Raw genomic sequence first — 19,093 nt, forward strand, 5'->3', positions numbered from 1 at the left:
TCAACCCTGACAACACTTCCTCTTTTTATTCTCACATTAGTGATTTCACACGAGGGTCTGATTTCCTTTATGATCATAAGAATCATGGCTTTTTCCCACTCCTTCCACAAAGCTCAGTCTGGTTCATCCCACAATGACTTCCAAAGCCCCCATGGGCTCTTTCACGGCAATCCCCCTTGTGAGCATCAGCGGGTAATACTCTGCTAACTGGATCATTTTTGATCCCCCACCCTACTGAACACATCTCCTATGTTTAACAGAAGTGACAGAGGCTCCCAGTTTCATTTCAGCAAGATCCTCTATGAATCTTCACAACTCTTCATCAGAATCAGAATCAGAATAGGTTTTATTGCCAGGTTCAGTAGAGCGCACTTTACAAAACGAGGAATTTGTCTTGGTGTATGGTACAATTAAAATAAGTTAAAAAAATTAAATTAACACAACAACACACTATATACAGTTGAGTAAGGTGGGAGCACAGGTGGGCTGGGATGGTCTGTAAGTGGCACCGACAGTCCTTTGGTGGGGGGGGGGGGGGGGGTCACCTGGGGGAGTTGGGGTACTGTTCAGCAGGCCGACTGCAGTGGGGAAGAAGCTGTTCTTGTGGCGCGAGGTCCTGGTCCTGATGGACCGGAGCCTCTTGCCAGAGGGGAGGGGCCGAAAGAGATTATGTCCTGGATGAGAGGGGTCGGCTACAATCCTGGCTGCCCGTCTCCGGGTCCTGGAGATGTGCAGCTCCTGGAGAGACGGGAGGTGGCAGCCGATCACCTTTTCTGCTGAGTGGATGACACGCTGCAGCTTGGCCTTGTCTCTGGCCGTGATGCCGCGAACCAGACTGTGATGGAGGACGTGAGGGTGGATTCGATGATGGCAGTGTAGAAGTCTACCAGCATCTTTACAGGGAGGTGAAACTTCTTCAGCTGCCTCAGGAAGTACATCCTCTGCTGGACCTTCTTAGTGATGGAGCTGATGTTCTGCTCCCACTTGAGGTCCTGGCTGATGATGGTTCCCAGGAAGCAGAAGGACTCCACAGAGGTCACCGGGGAGTCACAGAGGATGACAGGGGGGAGGGGGGCTGGGGCCTTCCTGAAGTCCACTGTCATCTCCACTGTCTTCAGAGCATTAAGCTCCAGGTTGTTAGCGCTGCACTATGACACCAGCCTGGCTATTTCACTCCTGTAGGCCGACTCATCTCCGTCAGAGATGAGGCCGATGAGTGTGGTGTCGTCAGCAAACTTCAGGAGTTTGACAGACAGGTGACCAGCTGTGCAGCTGTTTGTGTACAGGGAGAGTAACAGGGGTGAAAGGACACAGCCCTGGGGGGATCCGGTGCTTGTGGTCCGAGTATCTGAGACGAGCTTCCCCAGCCTCACATACTGCTGTCTGTCCGTCAGGAAGTCTGTGATCCACCTGCAGGTGGAGTCAGGCACATTCAGCTGGGAGAGTTTGTTATGGAGCAGGGATGGAACTATTGTGTTGAACGCGGAGCTGAAGTCTACAAACAGGATCCTGGCGTAGGATCCTGGAGAGTCCAGATGCTGGAGGATGAAGTTGAGGGCCATGTTTACAGCATCGTCTACCGATCTGTTGGCTCTGTAGGCAAATTGCAGGGGGTCCAGAAGGGGGTCTGTGATGTCTTTGAGGTAGGAGAGGATGAGGCGCTCAAAGGACTTCATAACTACAGAGGTCAGGGCAACGGGTCTGTAGTCATTCAGTCCTGTAATTCTGGGCTTTTTGGGGACAGGGATCATGACTAAGCCGCTGCCCACAGATCCCAAATGTGATGCAGACCAGGACCTACCAAATGATGCAGTTCCTCTAAAGACCACTGGAGGCAGGTTAAGACTCACTGACTCAAACTAGAGCAAAAATAAACAAATCGATGCCTCGGTCACTCTTTCATGCATTTTGATTTATTCTCTATTCATTTTTGTGGGGAGGGGAGCTTAGACCTGTCATTTTGTTCATTTTATTGAAGCTCGTTCCCCCATTTCCATTTTTTTTTTACTTGTTCTGTCCAACAACTGAACAAACAGATGAGAGCTGAAGGTTTTTTGTGCTGGACAGGTTTTATAATTACAAAAAGAGGTTACATATCTTTGGATAACCAGGGTGTAAATTTGTATAAACCCCTTTTTTTATTTTATTTTTTTAACGTTTTTCGAAGATACATAACCTCTTTTTGTAATAGTAAACCTGCCCAACACAAAAAACCTTCAGCTCTAATCTGTTTGCTTAGTTGTTGGACAGGGCAAGTTAGGAAAAAAAAGAGAAAAAAGGGGAGGGAGAGGGGAAAAGTGTGTGTGTGTGTGTGTGGGGGGGGGGGGGGGGGGTAGAAGAAAATAAATAAAGAGGGAGGGGGGGTAAGTGAGGGGATTCAAGTGCCGAGTTGCTCATTTGAATAGGTTATTAATTTAAGCTGTGAAACAATTCTACCAGATCTGCAGAAAGACAAATATTACATCCAAATTGAAATTCTGACACTAAGATAAGTGGAAGACATCTGTCCATCGATACACTCTGGGTTAGGAGGAGGGATGAAGCAGTGTGACAGCGCGCACGTGCACGTGGGGGTGGAGATACATGCACGCTGCCAAAGTGAACCATGTGATCATAAGGAGATCCAGATCCATTTCCTGTGAAAAGTTTGGACAAAACCAGTTTACTTCAAAAATATGAGACTGAGCTGCTGATTGAACAAAACCCCTTGACATCATTAGCCAACACCGGAAGTCCAGAGGTGTGAGGTTTACGTCTCCACCCCCCACCCCGCCGTCGCCCATTTTGGTTGGAAAATACTATTTGTTTAGGACCAAAAACACTCATTTAACTGGCGACCATAAGAGTTACAGGTTTTTTCAGCCCTAAGAGTTAAACCTATAACATCAGAGAGGTCTCTGTCAAAGTCTGCTTTGCTCTGACCGTAAGTCCTCATGTGTATGGAATAAAACACTAACCCTTATAGCCCCGTTTTAAGATCATGCTGCACACTGAACTGTTCATTCACAGTAAAGGGTTTTAATAAAAGGTGACACAATTCTGAAAACTTGTAGAATTTCCGTTTCTGCCATCTTGTCTGCAACCAGGTTCCCCTCCCCAAACCTTCGGAAACACATTCTCACTCAGGCTTGTCCTGCATTAAGATAATCCTGAAGAAGTGAAGTGAAAGTTTGGAAAAGTATCTTTTTGAGTGTGAAGGTTACGAAAATAGGCCACCAAGGACTTCTGCCCCCCTCCCAGCCAGCACCGCCACTGGAAAGATGACTGTCACAATAAAAGCTTCTTTTACAATTCTGGCTTTAGGGTCTATTGACTCCTTCACCTGACAGCATCTGCATGTGGACCATCACAAGAAGGCTTCTAACCACTACAGCTTTGTTTAGTAAAGGTGAGCTGCAGATTACAGCAGCAGAGAAGAAGTATGGGGTGGGGTGGGGGGGGGTGCAATTGACTAAAAATAATAAATTTGTAGTTTAATTATGACTATGCAGTATTTAAGTCAAAATCAAAAACCTGTATCGTTTCTTGAGACAGAGATTCCTCAGAGCAGCATCAGAAAATCGTCTCTGAGTTGTTGGCAGGACTGTTGGTGCAACAAGATGATTTACCATTACAGTACCCCTTTTTACAGCAGCTCACAACTCCAAGCTAAAACTAGTGGAACAATAAAAACAGTGATCAATATCGTTGTGATCCGGCCGTACAGTCTAGATCCAGATTCCAGCTCAGACGAGGAAAACAAAGACGTCCATGGATCTGTTTGTGATCCGAATGGAGCAGAGCAGGCTAACTTTGGCTCACCCATTTCAGTTGCTGCATCACAACTATACAACTTGTTGCTTTTTGATTCTACCTCCTTCTACTTCTTAATCATCCTCCATCATCACCCCCCTCCCCCTTTCTTTCATACCCTATTCCCCCATCTCTAACATCCCACTCTCTCCTGTTTTCTTTTTTCCATCTGGTCCAACAAGAAATGCATACAAACATAAATAAAGAATAAAGTTTAGCCTCAAATGAAATTATACATGTCATGTGTCAGAAGATTCATATCCTCCCATTGTAACAGTAAAATCTGTCCCACACAAGAGGCCTTCAGCTCTGCCCTGTTTGCTCAGCTGTTGGACGGGACACGTTAAAAAAATAACTCAAATGAAAACGCTGCGGTCCAGTTTAGTCAAAGACCCTCACAGGCTCTATTTTGTACTCAGGTTCTCTGAATCTTCATCATAAATTGATAAATGTTCAACACAAATAAAACACATTTACTGCTGAACGACGCCGTCTGTCCAGGTGATCTCAGTCAGATCTCACCAACTCTTTCTGGTTGGTTGTGTCCTCACTTTTTTGATTGAAACTTCTTAAATTGGCAAGTTTCTCAAAAAAAGAAAATTTACTCAACTCTGGCAACTCTGTTTACTGTGGGACTCATTTCCTCTTCCGGTATTTTCAACACTACTGCACATGCCCAAATGATTTATTCTGACCAAAAGTGTGCCCATGTGAACGTTCGCATGCACATACATACATGTGAACGTTTTTCTGATCCCATGTACACGGTTGGGTTTTAATCCGACCATTGATCCGATCAAGATATTTTGCACATGTAACCGCGGCTATTGATATGAGTTGGGAAATTCAGCATCGAATAAGAAAGGAGCAAACACAGCTTTCATACATAAGTCATGAATCAAGCCCACACAACAGGAAATGAATCATTACAGCATAAATAATGGAGAGCAGTGTTGGACACGGAACTACATGAAGCACAGTAAATAAGAGCAAAGATAGAATGTTAAACACCTGACAAATCAGAAAACCAGCTCCATGAGGATGACCACTCCCTGAGGAAACTTTTCCCAGCCATTATCCAGAAAAGAGCAGGGAAATGTCTTCATGCAGCTCCACTCTGAGTTGTTTTTCCATCATGAATCATATTCCAGGAAAAAAACTTTACAGTTTTCTGTCCTTTTGAGTTTTTCTTTTAGAGAATCATCTTGTTTAAATGTGGGATCGATGTTTTTCCAGTTGTAAACTTCCTGAATGCACCTTCAGACAGGTATGTCTGCATGCTCTGACCTGTTTCACTGGTTCTCTCTCCCATTTTTCATATTCATTCATTGATGGTGTTTTATGTCGTTATCAACAAAAACATGGCCGTAGTCTCCTACTGTTGTCATGGCAACGCGGGATCCCAACAGCAGCACAGACTGCAGCTTCTGAGGATGGATACAAAGAGAAGAAACTTTTCTTTTATTTTTCTGAAGGGCTCGATTCCAGGCAGAATTTCTTTTGTCTTTCCCACCTGTTCAATTGTGAAGAGGCAAAGCTTTAACCCACTTCTGCACCAAGCTTTGCATACGGTGTTTGAAACTCTCCTCATCAGCGGTTTACAACTGAAACTTCATCAGAAGACCTGCTCTCACCCCTGGATGCTGGCAGTTTACATAGATGTGGTTCCTCTATGAGTGCTGGGACGGTTCCTCTCAGACGGGAACCAAGCAGGAGCAGAGAGGCTGTGTGAAAACAGCCCAGTGACTGGAGCCTCTGGAGAAAAGCCACTCTCACATGCACACACAGGGCAAACATGCAAACTCCACACACAGAGAAAGACCCAGCTGGGATTGGAACACTGCAAAAACTGAATCTTAAGAAAGAAAACAGACCTTTGTGTCAAGAAAATGTTTCTTATTTTCTCATTCACAATTACATATGGCAGTCTGTGGACTTATACAGAAATAAAACATGTTCATATAATATTTAATCTCTGCTAGAAGGGCTCCAGCTTCCACAAGACATGCTCTGCTTTCATTGATCTGCTTAGAAACTGCAGGCCAACTTTAGGTTTGAATAAAAACGGAAAAAAGACTCTATTTTCATATCCTAATAAGGAAAAATCTTAAGAATGCAAATAAAATAAAGATTTTTTATTGTTATTTGTCCTGTCTAAATAGATTAGAGCAGGAGGACTCTTGTCTTGTGCTGGTAGATTTTTTGAATAAAATCTACCAGCAGTTTTTCTCTTTTTTGACTCACATAACAACTGTATTTTACATATTCATGAGTTCCTGGACGAATAGTTAAATCTGATATAAATGAAGGTGAGGAGCAGCTTCTCAGCAGGTGAGTGCAGCTCTTTGTTTTAATTGGCCCCTCCCCTCCAGGAGTGTGCTGCGTTTCTCATTAAAAATTCCACATGCAGGCACTTTTTCAGCTCTCCACTCACTTTGACTGAAACGCCTGTCATGCACAAACAGAAACATGAAGGAGATTCCTGCTGAGCAGCGGCTGAGCTTTGGAGTTAGCTTGGAGTTTATAGAGAGACACTTTGATGAGAAACGAGATTTCTCCAGAGCTTCATGAATCTGAAGCTTCTGATTACAACAGCAGTATTCAACAGGGGGGAATGTTTGTCTGCATCATATGTGGACACAGAGACTGAAACCCGGTAATCCAGTCATGCTTGGCCAGTTTGAGGTGCTGTTTTACAGATCTGAACCCTTTTTTTTTACTTTGATCAGCAATTCTTCTCATTGCTTCCCACTCATTGTATTATTTTATATCTATGGAACATAGACATCTTCAAGCAATCTAAAACTTTTCAGCAGTGGGGTGAATTATTTCATTCAGAAAGCTAAATGTGAATAAAACCAAAGAACTAAACCTAAAACTCATCAAAATGTGAAACACATAAATAGTTGACGACCTGAAGCAACTGAATATGAAGTAATATGAATATGAAAGACTTCTAAACATCAAGAACCAGTCCTGTGTAACCTCAAAGGCCCTGAATGATTAGCAACTAAACCCAGAAGATGTCTTGAAGCTGAGTCCCAGCGAAAGGCTTCAAGAAAAGACTGTAATCCAGATGCAGAAACTGCAGCAGAAGAAAGTCACATCTGTCTTGCTCTCAGGTTTTCTTCTGCAGTCAGTCTTCACCCTGAGTTCCCCTCAGTAACCCCAAAAGTCTGTTTGTCTGTTTCTCGTGGGGTCGGTCCTGCTCACACAGGGCAGTGTCATTCTTTCTGGACTCGTTCTGATCCCACATCAGACCAGCTTAGGCCATCATTTCAGCTTCCTTTCATTTTCTGCTCCAGTTGTTTGAGGCCTAGATCTCTGCCTAGAACAGCTGATATCCATCTTTGAAAGTTGTTCATGTCGTCTAGATGTCAGGGACCCAGCTTCTGGTGCTTTTCTTTCTGGAGACTGGCGTTTGTCCGGTGTGTCTGCCATGTCCAGAGCCTGAGGTTGGTGACTCTCAGCAGTAAACGGTCAGCAGCAGCTGGAGGGAGAAGGAGGGAACCTGGTTATAGCATCTCAGCGCCTCAGTTTTATAGGATAGAATCCATGGTACAAACCTGAGCAGTCCAACAGCCAAGGCTTTGATCTCAAACACCAAACCACCTTTAACAGCGACTGAAGGAAGAACACGCTGATATACCGGATCAGCGCCTCAGTGCCTTGTAACAGCACAGACATGTGACAGCACACACATGTAACAGCACACACATGTAACAGCACACACATGTAAGACACATACACATGCAACAGCACACGCATGTAACAGCACACACATGTAAGACACACACACTTGCAACAGCACACACATGTAACAGCACACACATGTAACAGCCTGTAATATTCTGGTGTACATTTCTCCTATTGCATTTGAATGCACCTCAGTAGTAGAGATACGCTGATTGTTAGAGATGCATCATGGGTGATATGCAATGCTTGCTGGGATATGTTTTGAAGCAGATAGCCTTCATGTAATGAGACTGCTAAGAGTTCTGTTATTAAAAGACAAACTAATACAGCACGTCCTGAGCATTATTTACTCTCAGTCAATCCTGAAGCACAACATGGTGTCAGAGTAAAACCGACTGTCCAAACAAAGACTGCAAGATTGATTTTACCGGAGTTACGCCGCCACAAATGTGTTGGGATGCTAACAACCTTCCTGAAGCATGGCGCAGATTCAAGCTACACGTGGAGCTGATGTTTTCTGGACCACTCAAAGGGAAAGAGTGAGGAGGAAAAGTGCAGCTATCTTCTTCTTTGGGTTGGAGAAAAAGGTAGAGACATCTATAACACATGGTCGCTAACTGAAGATGAAAGAAAAATACTTAAAACGTATTATGACAAGTATGAGACCTACGTTATGCCCAAAGCTAACGTAATTTTTGCTCACTACAAATTTCATGAGAAAGTTCAAGGAGCAAATGAGGCATTTGAACAGTTTGTAACAGTTTGTAGACTTGAGACTTCTTGTCAAAGACTGTGCTTATGCAAACAGTGAGGAGATGGTCCGGGACCGTATAGTTTTCGGCATCCATTCACCGAGCGTGAGGGAAAAGCTACTTAGCGTTGGATCCGAACTAACATTGGATAAAGCTGTGGACATTGCAAGGTCACATGAAATAGCCAAGGCCCAAATGAAAACCATATCAAGCAGTGGCAGCAGCCTGCGAGAGGACGCCATACATGCTGTTGAACGACAAGCACCAAAGAATCCACCCTGGAAAGGCCGGCAGTCAAGAAAGAAATACCACACAACAGACAAGCCACAGGAAGCTACCAGAATGCCAAGAGGATGCGGCTATTGTGGCAACAGACACAGCTACGAGGAAAAATGCCCAGCTAAGGGTAAGCAATGCAAAAACTGGAAAGTGGAATCACTTCTCAAAGGTTTGTCGTTCTACGCAAAAGAGAAGTGTTCATACAGTAAATGAGAGTGGATCAGAAAGCAGCATTGAAAGCAGCAGCCTGTTTATTGATGCAGTGTGTCACACTAAACAGAACGAAAATGATACACAAGCTTTTGCAGAACTGAAAGTTGGCCCCAACCAAAGAACTGTTAACTTCAAACTGGACACGGGCTCTTCCACTAACGTCATTCCCACAAATTTGTTTACCATCATAGGAAGATCACAGCACCTGAAACCCGTCTCACACCCACTCTATGGATATGGAGGGGAACGCCTGCTTGTAAGAGGCAAATGCACACTGAAGTGCAAACACAAAGACAAGGCATTAAGACTGAAAGTATATGTTGAGGATACTAGAGCACCCCCTGTCTTAGGTTTAAAAGCTTGCCTGGACTTTGGCTTAATTCAGCTTGTGATGTCTGTGACACAGAAACCGGTGACAAACAGTATGGATGAATTAAGGATGTCTTCACAGCAATAGGATTATTACCTGGTGAGTGCACAATCCATCTCGATCCAAAGGCTACTCCTGTAGGACACCCCCCAAGACGAGTTCCACATGCGCTCCGCAGTCGATTGAAGAAAGAGCTGGAAAATATGGAAGAACAGCATATTATTGTTAAAGTGACAGAACCTACAGAATGGGTTAATTCTATGGTGGTAGCTGAAAAGCCACGAACAGGTAAACTTAGAATATGCCTTGACCCCAGAGAGCTGAATAAGGCAGTAAAACGCCCACACTACCCTCTGCCAACCCTTGATGACATCACAGCCAAACTTGCAGGAGCTAGATACTTTTCTGTCATGGATGCCAGGTCAGGCTACTGGGCCATTAAATTGACAGATGAGTCATCCAAGCTCACAACGTTCAACACCATATTTGGACGCTATAGATTCCTGAGGTTGCCCTTTGGTCTTGTATCAGAACAAGATGAGTTCCAAAGGAAGATTGATGAGACCTATGAGGGATTAGAAGGTGTCACAGCTATTGTCGATGACATATTAATATATGTAACAAAAGCTGAACACGACAGGAACCTTCGTGCAATGCTGCAAAGGTCTAGAGAGAGAGGCGTCAGGCTGAATCCGGACAAGAGTATCATCTGTGCCACCGAAGTCAGCTATTTTGGACATCGCCTCACAGCTGATGGCATCAAACCTGACCCTGAAAAAATCAGAGCCATCAAGGAGATGGAAGCCCCTAAAAACAAAGGTGAGCTCGAGACCATTCTGGGAATGGTCAACTATTTGTCCAAATTCGCACCCTGTCTTTCTGATATAAATGCCCCCTTGCGCCAACTCCTGAAAGAGTCCAGTGAGTTCGTATGGGATGCACAGCACGAACAAGCTTTCAGCAAAATGAAAGAACTTATTACACGAGAGCCAGGACCTGTTTTGACATACTTTGATCAAAACAGGTGAAACTCCAGGTGGATGCATCAAAGTACGGATTAGGTGCAGTTCTATTGCAGGACAGTAAGCCTGTCAGTTATGCCTCAAAATCACTGACTGACAGTGAAGTCAACTATGCATAAATTGAAAAGGAGCTTTATGCAATCCTGTTCGGCTTCAATCGTTTTCACCATCATGTATATGGACAACACGTCATCGTGGAGAGTGACCACAAACCACTTGAATCCATCATGCAAAAACCACTTGCCCTAGCGCCTCCTAGACTTCAGAGGATGATACTCCAGCTCCAACGCTACAGTTTCACTATTCTACATAAACCTGGAAAAGACATTCCCGTTGCAGACACATTGTCTAGAAAATCTTTGCAAGTCAGGATGACAACATGAGTGAAGGAATGGACCTGCAGGTGCACACTGTGTACGACAACTTACCTGTCAGTGACATCAGGCTCAAAGAAATCCAAGAGGAAACCAGCAAGGACACTCATCTGACTGTACTTAAAAATGTCATACACAATGGATGGCCAGAGGAGAGGAAAAATGCCCTCAAATTGCTGCTGAATTCTGGAATCACAGAAATTAATTATCTGTGATTAATGGAATCGTGTTCAAAGGAGAGAAGATCATCATTCCAGCTTTACTTCGTGCAGAAATGTTGTCACGTGTCCATGTAGGGCACATGGGCATAGAAAAATGTAAACAGCGAGCACGTGACATACTTTTCTGGCCTGGAATGAGTAAAGACATTGAAAATGTAGTACAGAACTGTACAACATGTCTTGAGCATCGACCTGCAAATACAAAAGAGCCAATGATTAATCATAAGATTCCAGAGAGACCATGGCAAGTTATCGCATCAGACCTCTTCAACTGGAATCATGAAAACTACATGGTCACCGTAGACTATTTTAGCAGATATTTTGAACTGGACAAAATGAACAGCACCACATCCAATGCCATCATCCAGAAGCTGAAAGCAACCTTTGCCAGACATGGCATTCCAGAGACTTTCATTTCAGATAACGGACCACAATATGCATCAGGAGAGTTTGCAACATTTTCAAGTACATGGGGATTCAAACATATCACCACAAGCCCACATTATCCCCAAAGCAACGGACTGGCTGAGAAATACGTGCAAATAGCAAAGACACTCCTGAGCAAAAGTAAAGATGACAACAAAGATCTCCACTTGAGTATTTTAGAATACAGAAACACACCAGTCGACAACTTCAGAGCCCCAGCTCAACTGCTCATGAGTCGTAGATTGAGATCTACTCTTCCAACCACACCAAATCAGTTGCAGCCGGAAATCGTAAACTACAACAAAATGCATCAGAACAGACTTTTACATCAGGAAAGACAGAAGACGTACGACAGATCTGCCAAGCCACTCACACAACTACAGGAGGGACAACGAGTGCGGTTCCAAGAACTTGGACATTGGAAACCTGCTGTTGTTGTAAAACCTGCAGACACAGAAAGATCATGCCACGTACGTACTGCTGAAGGACAAGAGTATCGACGCAACAGAAAACATCTACTCAATACTTCAGAGGCCCTGGGAACAAACCCAGCTGTAGAAATGCAAGCCAAAACACTGAACAACACAGACAGCAGTACATCAGGGGAAGTTTCCTCTGCATCTCTGTACAAAACCCGTTTTGGACGTGAAGTCAGGCCCAGGATTGTGATGGAGTTATAAAGTTAAAGTTAAGTCAGTTCATCATCACATACTCTTATGCATATTAGGTGACATTTGAGGTTAAAATTATTGTTCTAATGATGTTATTAATCACTGATTTACGTTGTTCATCTGAAACAAAGTTATTTTGATTAAGTCAGCTCAGTTGAAAGAAAAGTAACACTAATAATTAAAACTTTAGTCAGGTTAACATTGATGACTGCTGAGTCAGATAATTGTTTTTTTTTAAGGAAGGGGATGTAATATTCTGGCGTACATTTCTCCTATTGCATTTGAATGCACCTCAGTAGTAGAGATACGCTGATTGTTAGAGATGCATCATGGGTGATATGCAATACTTGCTGGGATATGTTTTGAAGCAGATAGCCTTCATGTAATGAGACTGCTAAGAGTTCTGTTATTAAAAGACAAACTAATACAGCACGTCCTGAACATTATTTACTCTCAGTCAATCCTGAAGCACAACACAGCCCACCTATGTAACAGCACACATATGTAACAACACACACATGAGCCAGCACGCACATGTAACAGCACACACATGTAAGACGCACACACATGTAACACGCACACACATGTAACACACACATACATAACACACACACATGTAACACGCACATACATAACACACACACATGTAACACGCACACACATGTAACACACACATACATAACACACACACATGTAACACGCACATACATAACACACACACATGTAACACGCACATACATAACACACACACACATGTAACACGCACATACATAACACACACACATGTAATACGCTAAATTGATTGACTTTTAATGATATTACTTCACTTTCTCCAAAAATTGATAAATTGATTCAAAAATCTTTCCTAATGTAGCATAATTTTGCACATGTTTTTAACTTTTGATACTTGATGAAATTTTGCTATGAAAATTCCTCAAACAGTATTGTGTCTGCTTTACTGATATAGTATTATGTTTTATTCATATGAATGGCTTTTATAAGTAACATAATCTGCATATATTTCAGATGACTGATCTGCATTTGCCATGTTGATTTCCAAAATAGTTATTTTTGAAGTAATACTTAAGTAATTCATCTTTGTCATGTGCTTTATCGATATCTTATGATTCTTAATTCTGTCTGATAAAAAACTGGGAACCGGATATTGACAAATCCTGTCATACCCGAGGGATTATATAAGTTCGCTTCCTTCCACTCCCTTTCAAGCAATATTTATTAATATGTCTAATTATCCTAAGTTTGATTAGTTACTGTATGAATGTATAACTGATGATTATATTGCTGTTGTGTATTATTTCTACTTAATTGCTTGAAATAAACCATTTAAAATCAAATCAAATCAAACATGCAACAGCACACACATGTAAGACGCACATACATAACACACACATGTAAGACGCACACTCATGCAACAGCACACACATGTGACACGCACACACATGTAACACACACACACACATGTAACACGCACATACATAACACACACACATATAACACGCACACATGTAATACACACATACATAACACACACACATGTAACACACACACACACATGTAACACGCACACACTGGGTCTAACTAATGCCTAAAAAACTTGGCAAACAGGGTCTCAGAGAGACGGAGGCTGTTTGGAGAGGATGAAACTAAAATGCTTCAGTAGCTTTCCAGACAGGCGCTGGATGTCGGTGAGGTTTTATTTCCCTCAAGATAATCAGTTTTCTAATGCAGCTGAAAGCAGCATCCGTGTGCGGCTGTGCTTTGATGAAACTCTGTTCAGAGGGAGAAGGTTTTTGCTCTCATATGAAAGCCCTCCTTATTTGCTGTAATGAGTTGCCGAGCTCATTACACCTCCCTCCCCCCATGTGTGTCAGCACATGATTGTGATGGAGGTGGGAACACCAATGTGCTGACGGTCACAGACAAGTCTCATAACACGCCGACGGACTCTGGGGGGCTACGGATCGGAAAAATCCAGAGGGAGAGCACTTGATCAGCCACGGGTAAAATGAACTAAGGCCCCCAAGCAGGTGCGTGCACACAGTAAGGAACATTCCATTTGTGGTTCATTCTCTGTCCTGAGGAGCATCATGAAGATAAAAACTTCCTTGGAATCAAAGTGAGAAGAACATTTGATGTCCTTTCTACAGCGTACACATACTTACACTCGGAGGTTTAAAACCTTCATTGTTTGTACGTGCCAATCTAAATGTGAACTTGATATGAAAAAAGGAATAAATTAGGAAACACTAGATAAAAATGAAACTATATCATAACCAAACATTAACTGACACCAGAGGAAGCGATGCAGCCTGAAGAGGTGTCGGTATTACAGGAGACATCGTATTGCTCAAAGAACAGAAAAATAAATGCACAGACACAAAATGCACAGCTGGAAAAAGCTGAAAGAGCTGAACATTTTAGTAGTTGAACGGTTAAAATAGCTGAAAAATGTAGAAAGAGGTAAGCAGCAAAAAAGATACTAGAATAAAGAAAGAGAAACAGGAAGACAACGGCATGATGGCTTTAGAGCAGGGGGGTCAAACTCATTTTCACCAAGGGCCACATTAGCATAGTGTCTGTCCTCAAAGGGCCAGATTTAACTTATACATGTAACTAAATGTAATGAAAAAGGAATGTAACTACTCCTTAATGTTAAATAACTCATTTATTTATTTATTATAACTTTCTAAAGTGAGTGAGTTTGACACATGTTCTTTATAGTATTCATCCCATTCATCTGACAATATATAAATGAAAACATGATTAGATTACAAAGTTTCATTTTAGAACTTAACTGAAACACAAAAATCCTTTCTGGTGAATCATTCAAATGGATGCTTTCAAAATCATTTTACTTTCTCTGCTGTTACTCTACATAAAACAGAGACATGTTTTCAAACACAAAAACTTGTAAAAACAGCAAAAAATAAAAACCTTAAGCCAGGCTTACTCCTACTGTTTGCCTCTGTGCCCCTGTGGAAACAAATCCGTGTCATCGTATCACCTCAGAGGACGGCTACAGCAAAAACAGGACCAGTAGCTGCTTCACTACAATAGTTTTTGTGAATATAATCATAGTTAAAGTCAAAGTCAGCTTTATTGTCAAATACGCAGCATTCACATGACATACAGCACAGATGACATTACTTTTCATTTTAAATTAAATAATCTTGGAAATACCGGATTATAATTGAATGTATGTAAAACAGCAGGAGTTTTTCAGAGAGTGTCGAGTCGTGGCTCAGCAACAATAGTCATGAGGAGCTCCAGAATCCAAATGACATTCAATCCAAGTGTTGCTAACAGGCCCTCACTTGCATTTTCTTTTCTGCATGCCTGATTACTGCGATGGCTTAGTCACTTAGAGTGGGGATAGGTTCAGAGCTGCGGGGTTAAGACCAGGGCAAAGATGGTTCTTACCACACAGAAAGTCGTGAGGGAACATAGATGCTCCATCAGAACAACAATCACAACTTTTTTCTGTTTTGACAAACACAAATCTATTGAACTGCTGACTTCAGACTCCACGACACAACAACTGCATACAATATGAGCTTAATTCTTTATGTTAACGCATGGATAAGATAAGATAAGATATTCTTTATTGATCCCACATTGGGGAAATTCAATTGTCACAGCAGTTCCAAAAAGCAGAGAAAAGTGACAGCAATGTGCAAAAGTGAGGGGTGTTCCAAAATGTGCAAGTATACAAATAAAAAATGTGCAAAAATAGAAAAAGTAAAAACTAAGTAAGAACTTATGTACACTATTACGACATAACATATGTTATGCCTAATAATAAAATTAAATAAATAAAGCAAAAACACAGAATATCCAGATGAGCTATGGATGTATGATTACCGGTTTGTACATCATATTTAAACTGTGGCATTGTACAATCTCACAGCTGTTGGGATGAATGACCTGCGGAACCGTTCCTTCCTGCATGGGGGGTGTAACAGTCTTCCACTGAAGGAGCTGTTCAGTGCCTCCACTGTCTGATGTAGTGGGTGAGAGGTGCTGTCCATGATGGATGTTAACTTGGCCAACATCCTCCTTTCACCCACTTCCTCCACAAAGTCCAGTGGACAGCCCAGGACAGAACTGGCCCTCCTGACCAGCTTGTTCAGTCTCTTCCTGCTGCCTGCTCCCCAACAGGCCACGGCGTAGTGGATAACAGAGGCCACCACAGAGTCATAAAACGTATTAATGCATAGGTAATTCCTATGTAAGTTCCCATCAGGATAAGTCATCTCACGCTCTGACTCACGATGGATCACCCTGCATGAATGAAAAGAATTGTTTTCAATATGTTTTGCTAAGATGTTGAATGCTGCTGATGGCATGTAAAGCTATTTGAGCTGATAGTTGGTTGGTTGCCATGGTGATGTCTTAACCTGTTGGGAGTCTTGGGGCATTTTGAAGGATTTCAGGTCATCAAACTTGGCGATGTTTGCAGAGAAAGTGAAGAACAGAGAAAAGCGTCTTCAGTCAGGATCCTCTGCCTCGTTCTGACACGTGGCTGGGTCTATTCTCAGGTATTCTCCCCACAGAGAAGGCACACGCTCGCTTCACTGCTTCGCACATTGAATTACATCACAGCAGCGTAACCAAACGTGGGCACACTCACACATAAACAGAGCCTGGATCGCTCATGTGATTTCATCTAAAGGCAGTTCTGGAGGAAGTAATGAAAACCTTCCCCTCGGGGACATACTAATGCTTGTGTCCCAGAAAAGCCCTAGATCCTACATACTTGATCTAATGCTAAAAGAAGGAATGTTTTCCTGCATTTGTTTGTAATATAACTGGAAAGTTTTTCCAGAAATCTGGGAAAACAGAAGGTCCCGAAAGGACGTGGAGAAGCTGTTCTGAGGATGGAGTCAGGCTGGGATTGTTTCATATGTAAAACAATGGAGACATTTAGGTCTGTATTTGGAGAAATTCAGTATTTGTAGACAAAAATAAAACACTTTTAAAAAATGAACCAACACTGGCTCACACCTCTTGCTGTTGCTGCTTTAACCTGAAAAAGTTGGATTCAATTGAGCCCATTTTAAAGGACAATCTGCACCCTTGCAGTCAAAATGTGCTTCAAATCTCCTTTCTTTTGCAGGAACATTCAGAACCGTTCTTTCTTCCTGGATTTTTACAGCAAATCCATTTTTCATTGAGGTAGTCATAGATCTGGTCTCATGGTCAGAGAGATGAGCCTGTAGTCCTGCTGGTAGGAAATGGCCCCAGTGATGGCCCGCCCTGACCCCCAACACGCTGAGGTGTCAATCATGTGAACCTTCACATCTGAAAACTGTTGAGATGTCAGTCAGGATTTCCTACTTCATCCTCACGCCTCTTCTCTAAGATCCACAACAGCAATTCTTCCCAGTAACCCTTTCCCATCATTAACGGGAATTACCCCCCTCAACCCTGAGGCATTTCCAGACCAGCTAACTGGTCGGATCTCCTTAGCTCATCTAACCAGCCCACTTCAACTGCAGCAGGTCTACCATTAAAACGGAGGCCTTCATCCTCAGGGTGAGCCCCTTACCCCATCCCTCACTTCACAGCTTCACAAGAAGATCTTTTTCAGCTGCTTTAATTGAATATTTTCCAACAGACCCTACCTGCAGGACAGCTGGACTCAGATAAATCAGCAGTTTTGCCTTTCAGCTCCAATCTTAGAGCTACAAACTAACGTGTTTGTTATGGATCTCACATGCTGAGTCCTCAGAACAACAATAATGGGGTTAGTTGTTAGGGTCACACAGATCCCCGAGGAGATGCTGAACACAGTTAACAGAAAAAACAGGGCTTTTGCAAAAAGGGGGATCATGGGGAAAATGTTTTGTTATTGGACATTTTTTTTTCTGTATCTTTGACAAAAATTCACTAATTTCAGCACACATGCTTATACACTTTTTGTTAAAATCAGAGGCTCCGCCCCTCACCAAACGTAGACAACAACCTATTTGAGGCTAGGTCAAGGGAGGTATTTGGACAACTGTGTAGTCATGGAAAGGCCTGTGAGAAGAGCTTCCTTAAAATGAGATTTCATCACATTAGTGACACCACCACTAGGCAAAATTTTGCCCCATGGGTAATATGCACTTTTACCATCTTTGACCTTTGTTCCCGTGTGACCACGTGTCATTTTAATCCTACAAAGTTTTAAAGCCACCAAAAAAAAATAGTGTTATTAAATTTAAAGTTGTAAATTTTTTCTCATATTTATGACTTTTTTCTCATAAAATTAGGACTTTAAAGTCGTAACTAAAAAAAACTTGCCTTAAACTAGCCCTAAAGCTCCGTCGTATCATCCGGACCTAAAAGCCATGAAAAGATGCTTCAAACTTTCCACTTACTCACTCAAGCTAACCTTGTCAAAGTGCTGTTGCCATGGCAACTGTGTGCTGGGCTCGCTTTTACTGCCCTTTAGCATGTTAAGGAATTTGTGACTTTGTTTTGAACGTGGTTTACCAAGGAAGTGGGCTTCACAGATGATTCTATGCTTAACCCTCTGGATTAGGAGAAAGTGCAGGATGACGAAACAAAAAGTGTTCATTGCAGCAACAGCAGCCATTTTTATTCAGTTCTCTGCCAGCAGAGCTGATCTCTGACATGCCGTTGTTGCGGAGTTTTGTCTCTTTAGCTGGTTGGCTTCATCATACTGCCCCTAAAAAGAAAGAACCTCACCAGCTCCACTGAGAATGGCGTTTGTGGTCACACTGGGACTTGCAGCGCTTATTTAAAGGTGCTCATTTTTCGTCTCTTATCTTCAGAAATCCAACGCTTTAATGCACATTCAGCTGTTTTTACTTTCATCTCTGCAGTGTCCTCTGATTCTGCAAACAAGCTCATAAATGCCAAACACTGGAAGCAATAATGGAGAAACACAGCTGTCTCGTGACAAAAAGCATCAGCTGCCGCACAGGCGTGTTCAAATGCAAACATGGGAAGCTTCACGCTCGGCCAGGAATTAAAATCAAGAACGATTATTTTTCAGAGTAAAACTCATGTCCGAGGTCAGGGCTGTAGCATGATGGGAAATAATAACAGCCCCTGTCAAGAGTGAGAGAGGGACTGCTGTATGGAGACGGATAGCATGCTGCACCAAAGATATTCAAAAGCCTGCTACCCTGTTTCAGATTTATGAATTCTGTAAGCATCACTTTCATAACCTCGGGGTCATGTGTGCAAACGCTGCTGGAAGGGCGCCCCCCTGAGGTTGGGCAGGACATTGGGGTGTGTGTGTGTGT

The 19,093-nt window shown here is 42.6% G+C and overlaps 1 protein-coding gene and 1 long non-coding RNA gene across 3 annotated transcripts in view; one reads left to right on the forward strand and one right to left on the reverse strand.

Annotated features, from left to right (window-relative positions):
• plch2a (phospholipase C, eta 2a) overlaps positions 1 to 19,093 on the forward strand; it is a 158,891-nt gene that overhangs the window by 48,827 nt on the left and 90,971 nt on the right. The gene's annotated exons all lie outside the window — the stretch shown is intronic.
• Positions 5,668 to 14,556, reverse strand: LOC144993884 (uncharacterized). Its single transcript, XR_013657160.1, has 2 exons — positions 9,199 to 14,556; positions 5,668 to 7,282 (listed from the first exon to the last, which is right to left on the reverse strand). It is a non-coding gene; the product is annotated as an uncharacterized LOC144993884 (long non-coding RNA).

The sequence above is a fragment of the Oryzias latipes genome, chromosome 7 (genome assembly GCF_053564925.1).
Source record: "Oryzias latipes strain Hd-rR chromosome 7, Olatipes_Hd-rR_3.1".
Classification (NCBI taxonomy): Eukaryota; Metazoa; Chordata; class Actinopteri; order Beloniformes; family Adrianichthyidae; genus Oryzias; species Oryzias latipes.